The sequence below is a fragment of the Rhinopithecus bieti genome, unplaced genomic scaffold (assembly GCF_001698545.2).
Source record: "Rhinopithecus bieti isolate Rb0 unplaced genomic scaffold, ASM169854v2 scaffold_1252, whole genome shotgun sequence".
Classification (NCBI taxonomy): Eukaryota; Metazoa; Chordata; class Mammalia; order Primates; family Cercopithecidae; genus Rhinopithecus; species Rhinopithecus bieti.
Window position 1 is genome coordinate 300,789 of NW_016803479.1, and position 18,288 is coordinate 319,076.

The window sequence follows — 18,288 nt, forward strand, 5'->3', positions numbered from 1 at the left end:
AGCTTTTAACTGTCCTATAGAGATTACACTGGCACATACTTTGCTAATGTCATATAGTATACATTTAAAATAGAGTTTTTTGGAAAAAAATATAAATGAAGCATACCCAATTCCCCGAACTCCTGTTATTCCACAGAGAATTGTGCTTAGGCCAAGTATATCTGATGGTAAAGATAGACTCTGGTAGAAAGGTCACATCCTCCTGAGTCACTCTCTCTCTCTCTCTCTCTCTGTCTGTCTCTCTCTCTTTCTCTCTCTNCTCCCAAAGTGCTGGGATTGCTGAGATTACAGGCGTGAACCACTGTGCCTGATCAAGTTCTGACTTCTTTAAGGGTATCAAGTGAACCCATTCAGTAAGAGGACTTGAAAAGCAACAGGTGAGAGAAGTGAAAGCACAGGCTATGGGGCCAAGTAACACCCACCTAGATAATAGGCTCTTGGCCATCCTCTCATTCCTCTCTGCTCCTTGTTAGGTTTGACACACTCTTTTCTTAATCAGTTGACTTTTAACCCAATTTACTTTTGCCTTCTGCTTCCTCACTTTCTTTCCTTCTTCTTTTTTTTTTTTTTTTTTTAAAGCAGAGTCCTGCTTTGTTGTCCAGGCCGGAGTGCAATGGCATGATCTCGGCTCACTGCAACTTTCGCCTCCCAGTTTCAAGCAATTCTCCTGTCTCAGCCTCGTGAGTAGTTGGGATTACAGGCACATGCTGCCACACTTGGCTAATTTTTTGTATTTTTAGTAGAGACGGGGTTTCACCATATTGCCCAGGCTGGTCTCAAATTCCTGAGCTCAGGCAGTCCACCCGCCTCGGCCTCCCAAAGTGCTAGGATTACAGGCATGAGCCACTGCGCCCGGCCCCACTCTACATATTTATAAGGAAAGAGAGTCACACACATCTAGTCGATTATATTAAAAATAGGAGATTACCGATCAACAAGAGCCTCTGGCACTAAGTGGCTGGTATGAGCCTGCCCCTCTCTTGATATTACTAATTGAGACATGCTAAGAAATAGCTTTTTCTTAATACATGGATTCATCTCATCTCATAATCTAAAAGGAAGCATATGTCTCCACACCAGTTCTATAGTTCTTGTCTCTCAGCAGCTTGAACCCACCCTTCTTCATTCAGCTTTGCAATTCTGGTGCTGAGATTCTGCAAGCTACGTTTTTGCTTTCTCAACTGGCTCCCTGAAGCTCTGCCAATCCTGGGCACTAGAGGGAGAGAGCAAGGCCGGAAAAGGAAGAAGGAAGACTTGCTCTTTTCTGTTTGTTCCCTGTGTACTTCTAGACTGCTTCCTGTTCCTATGGGCATTACCCCAACAACAATTCCCAGCAGTAGCTGGGCTTTCCCACAGCAGCAGCTGAATTCAGTTTACAGTTTCCTCCACACTCACATATTGAGCCTCATTACTTGCCTCTCAGAGATACCAACACCACCTGCCTGTGTCTGCTCTTTACAGGTCTGGGTCCCAGACCCAAAGACTGCTCCTCCAAACTCAGAGATACCAACACCAGCAAAGCAGCTCCTCTTCTTCAGTACAGATGCTTCTCAGCATACAATGAGGTTGTATCCTTATAAACACATGGTAAGTTGAAAATATCGTTAAGTCAAAAATGCATTTTAATAGCTCAATAAACCCATAGTAAAGTTGAAAAGTTGTAAGAAAATCCAAGGCAAGTAGAGGACTGTCTGTAGTCCATGTTTCAACTCTTGGGACCCATTCCCTAAGTTTCTACATTTTAATTATTCTATCCTCTTCCCTTTGTTCCTTTAGCTATAAGGATGGTAGCTACTTTCTACAGTTGCTACCTCCATAATACCTTACAGCTCTCTTTTGATCCTTTCAGTTACTTTGTTAACAATATTTTTATATAAAATAATCCTGTTCAATAACTGGCACAGTTTCTTTCTTTTGAGTAAACCCTGATACACCCTTCAAAATTTATTTGTAAAAGTTCAAGGTAGGATTCTAGTAGCTCAGGCTCAGGTCATATATCTCCCTCTCTGCCGTTTGCTATGTATGATCCAGTGGAACTATGATTGACATAACCTAGGCCAAATGCTCGGGTGTGTGGCTGAAATGAGGGACACTATGATTGATAGTTTCAGAAGGATCATTTGGATTAGAGAAATTCTCCAGATAAACAGATTGCTGTCTCCAGAATAAGAGGGATGAAATGGCTGCTGGGGTGGGGGGCTTTGGCTATCACAGGTAGCTAACATAGCACTGCCTCTCTACTTATAGGTACATATGTTTATTAATGGGTCCAAATTAGTAAGGTATAAACATGATACTATGTTCTACTCTAGTCATTCCTTTTAGCCATATCCTGCAATACCTTTTATTAACCCTGAAAATATATTCAGCAGATTTTAAAACTTGCTATCACTTTCAATTAGAACAAATCAAGATGTGGTTTTAAATTTCAACCCCATCTTCAGTTCAAAGTTTTTATCCTTCCTTTGCTATCTGAAATTATTTTTCCTCATCCCTCCACAGTCATAGGTGAAAGAAAGAAGGAAAGAGACATGTCTGTCGTTGAGACACCTCCTCTATTTGTTTTCTGTAAATTCGGTGTCATGCAGGGTGTGCTAGGGCACATTGATAGGAAAAGAAAAATTACAAATGCCTCTTCATTAACCAGTTTTGTAGATTTCTTTGTTGGTTAATTGCAACAGCTTTTTTGGCCACCACAGATATCCTCTGTGTGGTAAGTGTTCTAATGAACTGGGCACATGAGTAAGTTCTCCTGGAGCTGCTGTTCTCCTCACTGTATATATAGTTCCCTGATTTCGGAAAGCTGACTCAGGCATCCTTGGCAGTCTAGCTCTCTGCCTGTGGCAGTGTGTTTTACCTAGCAGGACAACTTCACATGGCGGTGCCCGCAAAGGGGCTCACATAGAACTACTTCTAGTTTCCTGTGACTGACAGAAAATTCAGACATTCATATCAAGTTATCATCATCGATGTCACTGCCTCCTCCACTTGATATTTAAATGAGAAAAAGCTGCCAGGAGTCACATCATGGTAAGATATTGTGATTATTAATTTTATATGTCAATTTGGCTGGGTCGTGGCTCCCAGATAGATGGTCAGATATTATTCTGAATGTTTCTGTGAGGGTGTGTTCAAGTGAGACTAACATTTAAATTAGTCGAATTTGAGTAAAGCAGATTATTTCTATAATGTAGGTGAGCCTCATCCAATCAGTTGAAGGCCTGAACAGAACAAAAGACTAGCATTCAGCAAGAGGGAATACTGCAACAGATGACCTTCAGATTTGAGCCGAAACACTGAATTTTCCTGGATCTTTAGCCTGATAGTCTTGGGCTTAAACTGCAGCATTGACTCCTCCCTAAGTCTCCACTGTTTCAGTGTTTCATTAGAAAAGAGGTACTTTGCATCTCTTTGATGCAGTTTTCATGATTTAGGCAAAAGGAAAATTTCCACCCTACCTCTTATTATACAAAGACTGTCTTTTTTTTTCTTGCATATTTATAGAGAGTAGTTTGATTTTACTAGAATATCTTATCATAATGATGGACTATAATACTGCTTTTCTTCTCCATTTGGATACCACATTTCTTACAACTGCTTCCTCAAGTCCTGTGAGTGGAAACATGTATCCTGTTTCCTCATTGTGGAAATACAGCAGGGAAATATTAGGTAGCTACCTGACTAGAGTGCAGGCTTGGCCTTTTATACAGGAGCAAATGTTAGCAGGATTATTGGCTTCTATGTGTCTCTGGGGGAAACTTACCCTGTGTGATTTTTTTCTTTGCTGTGGGGGCAGCCACTAGGAAACAAGATTATGTGCAAGTTTACTGATGTAGGCCACAAGGGCAAGTAAAGACCATGTATAGTCTTTAGAAATACAAGCTCCTCTTTAGATTTTCTTAGCTGACTTCTGCATTTGGGCATCACACATATATTATCCTTAATTTACCAATTATCAGAGGGGCTGCAGAATCTAGCCAATATATTTCTTAATGCCTTTAACCAATGTATACCTTTGTGTATGAGAATTATATACCAGGAAATGAGCTTGCTCTGATTCTTTCAACCGAATATACATTAAAATGTGCTGGTAAAATATTGAGGAAATGTTGAAATAGCATAATTGAGAGTGTTCTTCCTTGTTTGGTCAAAGGCTCATGCGATACTCATGTGATAACTACAAAATTATTTTCTGTAAGAAATTAGATCAGCGTGTGAATATAGTGAATTGTGAAAAATTTAGTAAAACAGCCATCATGGTAAAAAATACAATTATTCCTAACATTTTAATTTCGAAATAGCAGAGAACTGTGTATGTTTTCACTAAGAAGTGGAAATGCATATGGAGCCATTATCCTTACATGCCAAATAACGTAAAACAATATACGTTAATGTCAAAGAGTTTGACAATAGTTAAAGCAGCCTGCAGCAACTCTCAAAACCTGACCTGTTAATATTGTAAGAGTTATGAAAATGAAATACTGCTCTTTAAAGTTGTTTTCTTCAATATATGTATTTTCTTGTGAAAAAAATAATGTCAATATAAACATCTGGAGAGGCAAAATTTGAAGATTCTGTTACCTTAAGTTTGAGCGTACCATTATCACTATACTACATTGAAAAGAACTTATTGTAGTTGTTGGTGTAACCAAATTAGCTACCTGGATAAAGATCCTATTGTAAAGTAGCATAGTAAAGGAATAGCAATGATCATATCTGGCTAGTGGCTCAATTCTGTGAACTTTTCAGTGTTACATGACTTAAGTGATGCTGGGTTTTAACAGTAAACTGAGATCTGATATTCAAATGTAGATGCTGATACCATTGTGTGTTGCATTATTATCTGAAAAGGTAAATGTTTAGGTTAAATTAAATGACTTTGTAGGCTGGTAAAATGTACAATATAAATTTGAGAATATGGGGATTTTTTTAAAAATCAACAAATAAACACAGGGAATACTTTATAAATTACATTATCTGACTAGATGGGAAAACCTACAAAAATATCCAATTATGTTATGCATATTTAATGTACTCACAAATACATTACTGGCATAATGCATGATTATAGACAACTTCCACTGAAATTCTTAAAAACCCTGCATTCCTGAACTTTAAACTAAAAAAGAGAAGAAACCAGAGGTATTTGTTGGTGCCATAGTATGATAGACGTTTTGCATACTGCACTGAGAGAGCCAGAAAGCCTTTGCAAACATTAAACATAAAAGGTATGATGGAAAGTGAATAACTTCAGGAATTGGAATTCTGACCTCACTATTTGCCTTTTGTCACTTTAGGCAAGTGCCACTTAATTCCTTGGGGACATAGATTATTGCTTCAGAACAAATGAAATAACATGTTTACAGGTGGTTTGTACATTATAAAATGGAATATGGAAGAAAGATGCACATACAATTTTTGATTTATTCTGCAGTCCATACTTGACTGAGGGACTTAGAACATAAGAGGGGCTGATGATGAGGAGGTATGCATATGCTAGAATATGATTTATATTAGGAAAGCAAAATAGCATATTTTAAAAATACAAATAGAGGGAACATAAACTTTCTGTTTTCAGAAGAGGGCATGACTTTTTAAAACATAAGCATTATGGATTTAATATACCATATATTGTTATATTACTGTTTTTGGAAAAAATGTCCATTTATAGAGTAAAATCCACTGAACTTTGTAATAAAGGCAATAAAAATTTTATGTTTTACACTAATCATAGTTTACTATAAGCAAATATTTAACTTCATAAATAAAGGAACACTGAATATTCACCTGATAATTCAATGGACACTTTAGTGTGTTCATCCAATATAATTAACAATAATGTTTATAAGGCTATAATATTAGAAATCAGAACGTTTATTCTGGACTATCTTAAACTGTAACAAGAAGAGAATTGTATTTAGCACAATTCCAGGCACGTATTCCTCCTTTTGTGAGGAGCTGTGACAAAAACGGTAAGGACTGTGATTTCAGAGGGTTATGTTGGCAAGGAGGACCATTTGTCTAGAACCTGGGTTTTAATATAATTGCAGGGGTAAAGAGTGCTTGAACAAGAATAGTTGAGAGGTAAAGTGAATGCAAGCAGGGAACATCATAGTGAGTGACTGCATAAAAAAAAAAAAAGATTTTAGTGGCTTCTATGACAGACTGTTTTACTGAGAACAATGTATTAAGATAATTTTTAGGAAGGTTTACTGGCATTTGCAGTGGGAAATATCTTATCTACAAGAAATCTACTCTAAAGATATGTATTTTAGTTCTTAAAGGATTTAGAATTAGATTTACGGGAACAGTTATTTGTTTTAGAAGTAGTACGGAGTGCAAATTGGCTGCAGAGTAATCCACATTATACTCAAGATCAAAAAAGAAAAACATCTGTATCTTTCATGACATACTACTTAATTGCAGGACAATGTAAACGTTTTCTGTAATTAACATTGTTGAAAGGAATTCCATTAACTGTGCATGTTCACTCCTGCAGGGCACTAAATACTGGATTCTACCTGCAAGTTACTATTTATATATACAAATGTCACTTTGCTTAGTCAATATCTGCCCCAAAGTCATAACATCTTACTTCAGTATTTGTGGGGTGGAAACATATTTTATTACAATTTCCATTCTATTATTTTTCAAATTATAATCTATCTAGCAGTTGTAGAGTAAAATTCCAATAACTTAATTTTTGAACTTCTTATAACTACATTATTTCTATAGGAGAAATGTTTTATACAGTAGATATATTTCAACAATATTATTTTGCATCATTATTAAAATGTCCAATACAAATAGAAGTAACTTTATTTTGTTCCTAACAGTTATTTTGATCAACCAACACAGATTTTTTAAAGACAATCATTAGGTATTTTTAAAAATAAATTTCAATAAAATTGAAGTAATCAATGGAAGGTTACGCACAAAAAAAAGGAAAAAAAAATCCTCTGTAGTAAAACTGAACAAAACATCTATGAATCAGTTTTCAATCTGAATTATAATTAAAAAAATATTTTTATCAGGAAAAGTTTCTATTCCGTAAATGGGTGATCCAGTTCTCTGCAACTGTAAAGCCATACTGCCTAGATGATGCCACCGTGTAATGGTTAATCTTCCTTTCCAATTTATGGTGCAAATTTTAAAAAGAGCACTGTCTTCATAATATCAAAGTTAAAATTGTTTTTCTGCTACATTTTGAAATACTGCATTTTGGCTTGGAAATAACTGAATGAAAATAAAAATAGTTTAGTCATACTAATTCTATGCCTAAACAATGTTTTCAACTGATTTATTTTGCTAATGTTTTAATATTCATTTTAAGTTCTCACTAATCTTAAGTTGCTGCATCCAAGATATCAAGAAATGGTATATAACGTAATTAATTTTATGAATATGATTTGCCTTTTCTCTTTTATTTTCATACATTTATGCATGTTAGTTTCTTTGGCTGGAATATCTTCCTAAACAATAACTGCCTGTCACCTCTCTAAATCATGCTTCAAGGCTTAGTTTAAATGCTACCTCCTACATGAATTCTCTCTTTATTATTTCAGCCTGCAGTGATTGCTACTGCCCTCATTATGCTATGTAGTCTTTCTAGTTATATTCAATAATTTGAAGGTATTCAAGTCTCTACTTGATTATGTATAGGGCTTTTTATATAAGCATCAATTTTTGTTGAAAAAAGAAAACTGTATGAAGAGCCAAAGGTTAAATTTCTCTAAAGTATCAGTACCAGGAAAATGTATAATTCCCATGAGCATTGGGTATATTTTTAATTTCATAGACATTGGCCCCTGTAATGGATCTTATTTTCTTTTATTACCATTGCTCAGAAGCCCAGCACTAAATTTGCACCTCATATCTAGAAGGTGTACAGCATCTCATAGCCTTTTAAAAATATGAATATATTAGCTTTGCCACTGTTTTCATCCCTTTTTAATTTTTTTTGTTCCCTGTGTCTTGATTTTCTTCATTTATGTTTTTAGAAAATTCCTGAAATTCTTGAATATCTTTGTAAACCAAAATCTCTTTATATCAAAGAGAAGCATGTGCAAATAAATAGAGAATAAACTGTGTGAAAATAATTATTTTACCTGGAAACATTTCAAAATGGGGAGAACAAGAAAATAATGAGATGCAATTAAATATATTTGGACTTCTATACGTATTTCTTATTTTAAAAATAAACAAAAATTAACTTTAGAAATATTTAAATTGCAAATCAAAGAAGCACATATCTGCAATTTACAAATAAATATACATATACTGTGTGTGTACATGTGTGTGTGTCTCCCTTTCAGCACTGGAGAGCCTCTTCTATCAGCTGCTGGCTGTGTGACTGACATATGAAGACTATCATACCTGTCCTGTCCTGTCAGTGCCCTTAGCTGAAAAAAGTTGCCTTGCCTAAGGGCCATGCCTTCTCTTTGAGGGTAACCTACATCTAATAGCTAGTTGATACAGGGTTATAAAACCTGGTGCCTTTGCCATAACCCAGTATAGTAAAGCAGCATCCTAGCTTCAGAGTTTCCTCTGGAGTTAGTTGGCATTTTTGCTATGACTGTCGCAGAATACACCTTCTTCTGTTGATCAGTCCTGCTTTTGTATTGCCCTATAGTTGTAAATCCTTACAGTACTTCCTAATAAACTCTCTCTCTTTTTTTGAGACGGAGTTTCGCTATTGTTGCCCAGGCTGGAGTGCAGTGGCACGTCAGCTCACTGCAACCTCAAGTCTCCCGAGTAAAAGCGATTCTCCTGCCTCAGACTCCCGAGTAGCTGGGATTACAGGCGTGTGCCACTACACCCAGCTAATTTTTGTATTTTTAGTAGAGATGGTGTTTCACCATATTGGCCATGCTGATCTTGAACTCTTGACCTCAAGTGATCCTCCCACCTCGGCCTCCCAAATTGCTGGGATTAAAGGCGTGAGCCGCTGCGCCCGGCCCTAATAAACTTTCTATACCCTAATCTCTATCTCAGAGTCTTCTTCTTGGAGAGCTCAATCTCTACATGGATAGACAGACAGATACATACATTTATACATATATACATAAAGGGATTGACAGAGAGGCCTGCCATCTGTCTGTAGCACAAGCTAAATAATCCTGAACAAAGTGAACAGATATCTGTGACACCTGGAGATCTCGTAGAAATCCCCAGGTCTAAGCTATTACTTTTCATTATCATAGGAATATATTTAATTTTCATGTACTTTATAGTTGAGAACGAGTTGCGTTCTGGCCTATAAAGGAGCTGATTTTACGGACGATGAGGTGACAATTATGGTCACTAGAGCCCTCTGCTTGGTTTTGAATCTCAGCTCCTCCATTTACTAAGTGTGTGATCTTTGACAGGCATTTACCCTTTCTGGGCCTCAGTTTTCTTATTTGTAACCCGAGGATAATGACAACAACTATTTAACAGTGATTGGGGAAAAATACAATGAATTAAAGTGCTGGGAAAAGAATCAGACAAATGTGTTAGCTATAATCTTAATGTGAAAAAATAAGTCTCAAAGTCTCAATTACCCAGGTCTGTACATTAAGCAATTAAAAAAATCTTAACTAGTTGTTTCATATGGCCTATATAGGCAATATTCAACTGAAAAGTAATTTAGAGCATAACATAATTAACAACAGTGAAAATATAGATGTGAATTTTTTTACATTTTAGTAGTGTAAGAAAAAATCTAAGCTAAAGTGCTTGGGAATTCTAATTGACTGTGTTTGGGCTGTCAGATTACAGTTATATTTAAATAGATGTTCTGAGTAATTCTAGCCAGAAATTAGAGGGAACTACCACAGTTGTTTTCAAAACATATCTGTAAATTCTTGTAAACATCCCTTATCAAAAGTCAGTGTCCCCTCTACAGGCTAGTCTTTGGGACCACCAAGATGAATAGAATGTGAGAGAAATGACACTGCATGGTTTCTGAGACTATGTTAGCAAAGACCATGTAGGTTTTCCTGGTCAGCCTTTGAACACTGTCTCTCAGAGCCATCAATTACTATGGAAGAAGTCCAGGAACCATGAAGCCACCTTATGTAAAGTCCACATAGAGAGAAAGATGGTGGACGAGGCCTAGTTGCTCCCTGTTGAAAACTTACTAATCCAGGTACCAGACATGCAAGTGAAGAAGCTTCAGGATGACCCTACACAAGAACCAGAGCAAGAACTGCTAAGCCAGTCATTCCCTAGCATTGGGCAAAATAAATGATTTATATCATAAGCTACTCTTTTGCAGTCATTTGTTACAAAACCTGAGACAGCAACAGTAATACTTGTTTCTTTTAGATCCTAAATGAATTAATTAGTTTTATGTAAAAGAATGAGTGTAAGAATCAAAACTCAAAGAGAGACATTCATGAAAATAGGTTTCATTTTTTTTTAAATTTTCAAGATACTGTTAAATATCTTGAAATTATGTTAAAAAATAATTAAATATCATTTTTCCTGTCTTCTCAGCATCTACCACAATGTAGACTTCTTTCTTTCATTTATTTCTGAAGTCTGAATAGGAGAGGACCCCATCACCCAATGTGTGTGCACACACACACAGACACACACACACAAACACTGCATATCTCATCCCATCCCTGCATTTTTGTGGGCAAATATATTTTCTATTATTAAGATCCAGACACACAGCCTGGTTGGTTCTTTGAGGAGGTAATATGTTCTGATTATCTATACTTAAAATTGAGACAATTGAGACAATAATGATAACAAATTATGACACCTTTTCTTCATTTGAGGTCCTGAGAAATTCAATTTCTACCCTCCAATAGAATAATTATGAAGTAGAATATGCATAGTATTTCAGGACAGATAAAAAGAGTACCTTGTACATTCCGTGCTTCAATGTTCTTCATTGCTGTTACTTGTGAAAATTATCTTTTTGGAATAACATGGCCAAGCTCTTATAATTCCAAAGAAGAAGGAACACTAGTACAATTTCTGAAGCCTGTCCTGTCTCTGACGGAAGAAGGAAGACACACGGCTAGTTGCCGAGAGTCTTGGTTTGCAAGTTTGAGATTTGCCATGGGGGAATTGGCTCAACAAAAGTCCCTGTTTTCTAATGGAAATATATATAGATTTTTCAATGCTAGAATAAGCATTCGAACTTATACATTGTATCAATACTTTCTGCAGCAATTAACAATCGGACCTATTTATTCCTGTGTGGGAGAGGTTGTGCTATTCGTATAGTTTTTTTTCTAAATCTTTCTTGGCATACACATTCTCAAAACACTTTAAAAAGAGGCTGCTTTAATGAATGTACTATGCTTGGTTGGTCGTTTCTTCAACAATAGGAGATGGAAGATGAGGATTTTAATAAGGGGAGGTTAGCTTAGTTTTAAACTGCTAAAACTTTGTTTTTATCTGCTATATGGCACTCTTAGAAATGAATTTGGCCGGGCCGCGGGTGCTCCAGCCTGTAAATCCCATGCACTTTGGGAGGCCGAGACGGGGGCCAGATCACGGGGGAGGTCAGGAGATCGAGGACCATCCTGGCCTAAACACGGGTGAAACCCCGTCTCCTCTAAAAAAAATACAAAAAGCTAGGCCGGGCGAGGTGACGGCGCGTCCTGTACTCCCAGACTACTCGGGGGCAGGCCTGGGCAGGGAATAGCGGGGAACTCCCGGGAGCCTGGAGTTTGCGTGAGTGGAGACCCGTCCGCGCCACATGGCATCATCCGCACCCTCGGGCCGACAGAGCTAGGACTCTGCTCTCAACAAAAAAAAAAAAAAAAAAAAAAAAAAAAAAATGTGAATTTAAAAGGATAGTTCTGTGAGGCATTTGAAAACAGTCACCAATCCTCTGACGTCTACTGGAATGTGGTTTGTCACCTGTAGAAAACTAATTCTGATTAAGTAGCACTAAGATTAGTCATTCTAGTCTCCACTGGGTTGCAGTTTTTAAGCTTCACTAGAATCTTCCCCAACTTTTGGCACCTGGGTGTTATGCATACCTGGGACCACAAACTGAAACTGAACTGATGAAACTGACATACTCAGAATGGAAACACTAATGTTGTCAGCTGAGGGGAAGGACTCTCAGAGGAGGACCAAGTTAATATGACAACTCCACTGAAGTGAATCACCACTAAAGAAACAGACTCTAGCATATGCAAATTGCTTTTCATTGTTATACAGAATATCTAGGAGGAGAGAATACCATTGAGTTTCTTTATAACATCCGATATTATTTTCCTCAACATTCCTTCTAACAAGTTTGCTAAAGACTCATCTTGGGGATTCTGCAATTCCAATGGTTTTATGTGTCCAGACACATGAATACTCCATAAAGAAAAATAGATGCATGTGTTAAAATGAGTGACAGCATTATTAAATTATCTTGGATATTAATATAAATCAAAATTTATATTAAAATTATCAAAATTTCAAAATTTTGGATATTATCTTGGATATTAAATTATCAAAATTATCTTGGATATTAATACATCTTTTGGTCCAGATTCAAGGTAACAGCTAAACAACCACACCCTCACAGGTGTGAAGGAGTAGACATACACAGAAGGAGTAGATCTCTTCATACCAGCATTCACGTCTATTCTTCCCTCTCTTTGGGAACAGAATTTCCATTTCTTTGGAACAAAATGTAGTTTTCTGTATCTTGCCCTCCTACTTTGTATTTTCTCGATTCGTTTTTAAGGCCTTGGACTTAGTACATTGTCAAGTTAATTGCGACATAATCAAAATTGAATAAACTCATGAAAGACAAATAAATGTTTGGGTACTGGGGAGGTCAAACTTTTCTTTGGAATGTAGCACTCATATTTAATACAGACAATAGCTCTAGAAATGTATTTGTTTAACAGAAAAAAATGAAATATTTTTTTCTACCTCACGCCCCTTCTCTCTCATTCTTAGATAGGTAACATTCCTCTTTGTTCATGGATGGCTCTGGCTCAGGGAGAGGTTTGGAGAATAGTTTTGTTTTCTCTCTGAAAATATATAAAAACCCATCTGAAGCCAGAGAAGGATTGTACCATGCTTCTGTACAAAGGATAAGGCAATCACTGATGCTAACTTACAGCAATATAATACACCATGAAAGAAGGAGAGTAAGGAATATACCATTTAAATAAAGGGTTTGGAAGTGGAATCTGGTTCTTGAACCTTAATTTGTATTCCACTAAATGACATTGATTTTTTTAACCAGAGAGGATGCACTATAAAAGATTGTCCATATGTCACACTATAGGTTCTTTTGTCTTTATGACTGCTGAAAAACTTCCCCAAAAGCATTTTGGTAGAATATTTCTTGTATTCCCAACAAATTGTTCAACCACTTTCCAAATTATTGATGAGTTTATTCCTTGAACATAACTAAGACACGAAAAAAGTTATTATCAAAAATATAGTTATACTTAAAAGATTTTGACTTTCCTGAATAAAGCAATAATACATAGTGCTTGACATTGTACCTATAATTTTACACCTCAGTGATTTTAATATAAGGAATAAGAGATATGTAATTTCAACTTTCAGCTCTAGTAAGAGATGGGTTTGCCCCTGCCACTTGGAATTTAGATTCATGTCTATTAACTCATACAAGGAAGTTTCAACATAAGAGTATGCCAGTCCTCAAAATGTTCAAATTTGTGTGTTATTACCTTAATACTTTTTTCATTCAAAGCATTTATTTTCTTGGTCAGTGAGAAGCTATCATATACAGTTCCAAAAAATTTCTGTGTACAAATTTATTGAGAGATACTTCAGTTCAAACCAAAAAATAAACATTTTTATTAACTCTGTTAAATGGTCACTATCCCCAGAAGCAGTAGTTATCAAAATGTAGCCCCCAGAAGAGTAGCATCAGCATTATCTGGGAATTTATTAGAAATGAAAAATATCAGACCTTAACGAGAAGTACTGATTCAGAAACTATAAGAGTGGAGTCCAGTAATCTGAGTTTTAATGAGCTCTCTGGATGATGTGTGGTCGGTGGGAGCCACTAATTATAAAAATAAAGTGAGTAGGATTGAAAACAAATTTGATATTCTTATATGTAGGGCAATAAAGCAGTAATCGAAAGTACCAGGGAAATCAGGTCACTGTCACATGTGTCACATGTGCCACATTAACTAACTTTAGATAATTAGTTGGCATAGTAATAGTTTATAACTTTGTGGCACATTAAAGTTATCAAATTGCCTTCAGATACTTCACCATATTGGTTTCTCATAATAACCCTCTGAGTTAGCTAGCACAAACCAAATATTGTTTCCTTCTTATAAGAACACTCAAGATTTTGTCAAAAGGCAACCAGCTAGAGATGGTATTAGAATCATCTTCTGTCTTGGTCTCTTTGAAATTTGCTGTGGTACAATAAGACCCTTATGAAAAGGGACTGATTTAAAATATGGCATGTTTTTGTCCTTCTGCATCAATAATACTTTCATCTTTGGTTATCAATCTTAATATTAAGTGATATATTAAAGTGCATCAGAACAAAGACCTTCACATGTTAAAATGTTCATGTGCTGCATTGTGTGATTTTTTTAAAGAAAATTAACCACCTATACTCAGTACATTATGTCCATTTATTGTATTGAGATACTGACATATTTTACAATTGATTGTATTTCAAGAAAATTGTACTCTTTAGCTTTCCTTTGTAGGCGAAAACTCTAGTCAAGTCTCCATTGTTTTACTGACTCATGAGATATTCTGTTGAGTGCCTATTTTATACCATGTCCTCTCCTAGGCACTAGGAAAATAAATGTCATGAGTCTTGCATTTTAAGAGCTTCCTTTATCTAGAAACAAAACAAGCCCCGGGAATAGCTAAGCCTCTATCATCTTGGCCTGCAGTTTGGCAATAGCTTCCTCAACTGTCTTTCTGAGTTATTTTCCCTGCTGCAATAGAAAATTAACATTTTCAGGAATAAATGAGATTATGTCATTTCTCTGCCCAAAACCCTCTAGAAGATTTCCATTACATTTAAAGAATAAAATCTTAAGTATTAGTCTCTGACATACTTTGTTTTAAATATCTCCTTATTGTTTCTTCAACATATTAAGCACAAGCCCAATTTAAATCCTCTGAACAAGCTGTCATTTGGCCTGAAACATTTTTGCCCCAAAAATGTGCATGGGTCATTATTCTATTTCACTCTGTTTTCTATTCCAATAAGCTTTCTTAGAAAGCTTTCCTAACCAATAACTCTGTGTAAAATAGTCCCACACATTCCCAATCCAGTCACTTTCAAATACTCTCATTTTGCTACTTTTCTTGTTCAAAGCACTTATCAATGCCTGACAGTATATAATATATGTCAGTTTGGGATTATCACTTAATATTTCATATTAAAAATGTATGAATTCTTAGCCACTAATTGCTTGTTTATGATTTATAATTCTTTTCCTTAGTACTTGGATTCGATAAAGACAAATATTTTTATCATTGTGTTTACCATTATATTCTTGACACCAAGAATTAAAAGTTATGAACATACAAAATTATGTATGAAAACAATCACTTCATAATGAAAAATTTTATTAATGATAATAAGTAGTACAAGATACAAGTATGCCCTAAATAACGTTATTAGCAAGTGTATGCAGGATAAATTGATGGATTTGAATGAGCAAATAAAGATATAACAAATATAGCAGGAGAGCTCCACTATACATTTACTAGATCAGAGATATACTAATCTAGTAAATAGACAGCATAAAATATGTGGGAAGTGAAATATAGTAAATTATGTAAAACTATTAAAATGAGAGAACTGAAAGAATGAAATAAGGTTTCCCTGCACTAGCTCTCTTTGCATGCTGCCATCCACGTAAGATATGAGTTGCTCCTCCTTGCCTTCCAACATAACTTTGAGGCCTCATCAGCCATATGGAACTGTAAGAGCATTAAACCTCTTTCTTTTGTAAATTGCTCAGTCTCAGGTATGTCTTTATCAACAGCATGAAAATGGACAAATACAGTAAATTGGTACCAGTAGAGTGGGGTGCTGCTGAAAACATACCTGAAAATGTGGAAGCAACTTTGGAACTGGGTAACAGGCAGAGATTGGAACAGTTTGGAGGGCTCAGAAGAAGACAGGAAAATGTGGGAAAGTTTTGAACTTCCTAGAGACTTGTTGAATGACTTTGACAAAAATGCTAATAGTGATATGAACAATAAGGTCCAGGTTGAGATGGTCTCAGATAGAGATGAGGAACTTGGGAACTGGAGCAAAGGCGACTCTTGTTATGCTTTAGCAAAGAGACCGGCAGTATTTTGCCTCTGCCCTAGAGATTTGTGGAGCTTTGAACTTGAGAGAGATGATTTAGGGTATCTGGCAGAAGAAATTTCAAAGCAGCAAAGCATACAAGAGGTGACTTGGGTAGTGTTAAAGGCATTTAGTTTTATAAGGGAAGCAGAGCATAAAAATTTGGAAAATTTGCAGCCTGACAATGGATAGAAAAGAAAATCCCATTTTCTGAGGAGAAATTCAAGTGAGCAGTCTGCAGAAATTTGCATAAGTAATAAGCAGCTGAATATTAATCTCAAGACAATGGGGAACATGTCTCCAGGGCATGTCAGAGGTCTTTGAAGCAGTCCCTCCCTTCCCAGGCCTGGAGGCCTAGAAGGAAAAAGTGGTTTTATGGGCCAGGGCCAGATCCAGGGTCCCTGTGCTTTGTGCAGCCTAGGGACCTGGTGCCCTGCATCCCAGCCACTCCAGTTGGGGCTGAAAGGGGACAATGTAGAGCTTGGGCCATGGCTGGAGAGGGTGCAAACCCAAGCCTTGACAGCTTCCATGTGGTGTTGAGCCTGTGGGTACACAGAAGTCAATAAGTGGGGTTTGGGAAACTCCGCCTAGATTTCAGAAGATGTATGGAAACACCTGGATGCCCATGTAGAAGTTTGCTGCAGGGGGAGGGCCCTCATAGAGAACCTCTGCTAGGGCAATGCAGAAGGGAAATATGGGGTCTGAGCTCCCACACAGAGTCCCTACTGTGCCATCGCCTACTGTAGCTGTGAGAAGAGGGCCATCATCCTCCAGACCCCAGAATGGTAGATCCACTGACAGCTTGCACCATGTACCTGGAAAAGCCACAAGCACTCAATGCCAGCCTGGAAAGCAGCTGAAGGGAGACTGTATTCTGCAAAGTCACAGTGTTGGAGCTGCCCAAGACCATGGGAACCCACCTCTTTCATCAGCATGACCTAGATGTGAGACATGAAGTGAAAGAAAATCATTTTGGAGCTTTAATGTTTGACTGCCCTGTTGGATTTCGAACTTGCATTGGAGCCTGTAGCCCCTTTGTTTTGGCCAGTTTCTCCGATTTTAAATGGCTGTATTTACCCAACGCCTGTACCCTCATTGTATTTATGAGGTAACTAACTTGCTTTTGATTTTACCGGCTCATGGGAAGAACTTGCCTTGTCTCCAATGGGACGTTGGATTGTGGACTTTTAGGTTAATGCTAAAATGAGTTAAGACTTTGGGGAACTGTTGGGAAGGCATGACTGGTTTTGAAATGTGAGGACATGAGATTTGGGAAGCGCCTGGGCAGAATGATATGGTTTGGCTGTGTCCCCATCCAAATCTAATCTTGAATTGTAACTCCCACAGTTCACACATGTCATAGGAGAAACCTGGTGGAGATGATTGAATTATGGGGGCTGGTCTTTTCTGTGCTGTTCTTGTGATAGTGAATGATTGTCATGAAATCTGATGGTTTTAAAACTGGGATTTTCCCTGTAAAAGCTCTCTTTGCCTACTTCCATTAATGTAAGATGTGTCTTGCTCCTCCTGCCTTCCACCATGATTATGAGGCCTCCCCAGCCAAGTGGAACTGTAAGTCTAATAAACAACTTTTTTTTTTTTTGTAAATTGCCCAGTCTCACATGTCTTTATCAGTAAGATGAAAATGGACTAATACACATGGCAAGGAACGTCCTCTTCTAACACATTTATATTTATATTCATTGATTACCTGGTAGTAAAAATAGAAGCTTATAAGAAATTATAAATGTTCATATTTTTTCAATTACATAGATGAATGAATGATAAATATGGTTGATGTACATGTCAGAAAAGTTGAGGAACTTTTTACCTTTTAACAAAATCTATTAAAGAATATGAATATATTTGTGATTTCTCTTGTAAAACAAATTTAGTGCAGTAAGATTCTTTTCTTATTCATCATCAGAGTCCCCACAACATGCAACAGAGTATATTTTAGATAATTGGTGCTTAATATACAAATGATAGAATAGTATTTATCTATTTTTTTTTTTTTT

General features: G+C 36.6%; 1 long non-coding RNA gene across 1 annotated transcript in view; it reads left to right on the forward strand.

Annotated features, from left to right (window-relative positions):
* The first annotated feature begins 638 nt into the window (after nt 1–638).
* Nucleotides 639–18,288, forward strand: part of LOC108537144 (uncharacterized) — a 20,965-nt gene continuing 3,315 nt past the window's right edge. The window contains exons 1-2 of the long non-coding RNA XR_001887723.1: nt 639–680; nt 1,462–1,587. This is a non-coding gene — a long non-coding RNA (uncharacterized LOC108537144). The remainder of the gene's footprint in view (nt 681–1,461; nt 1,588–18,288) is intronic.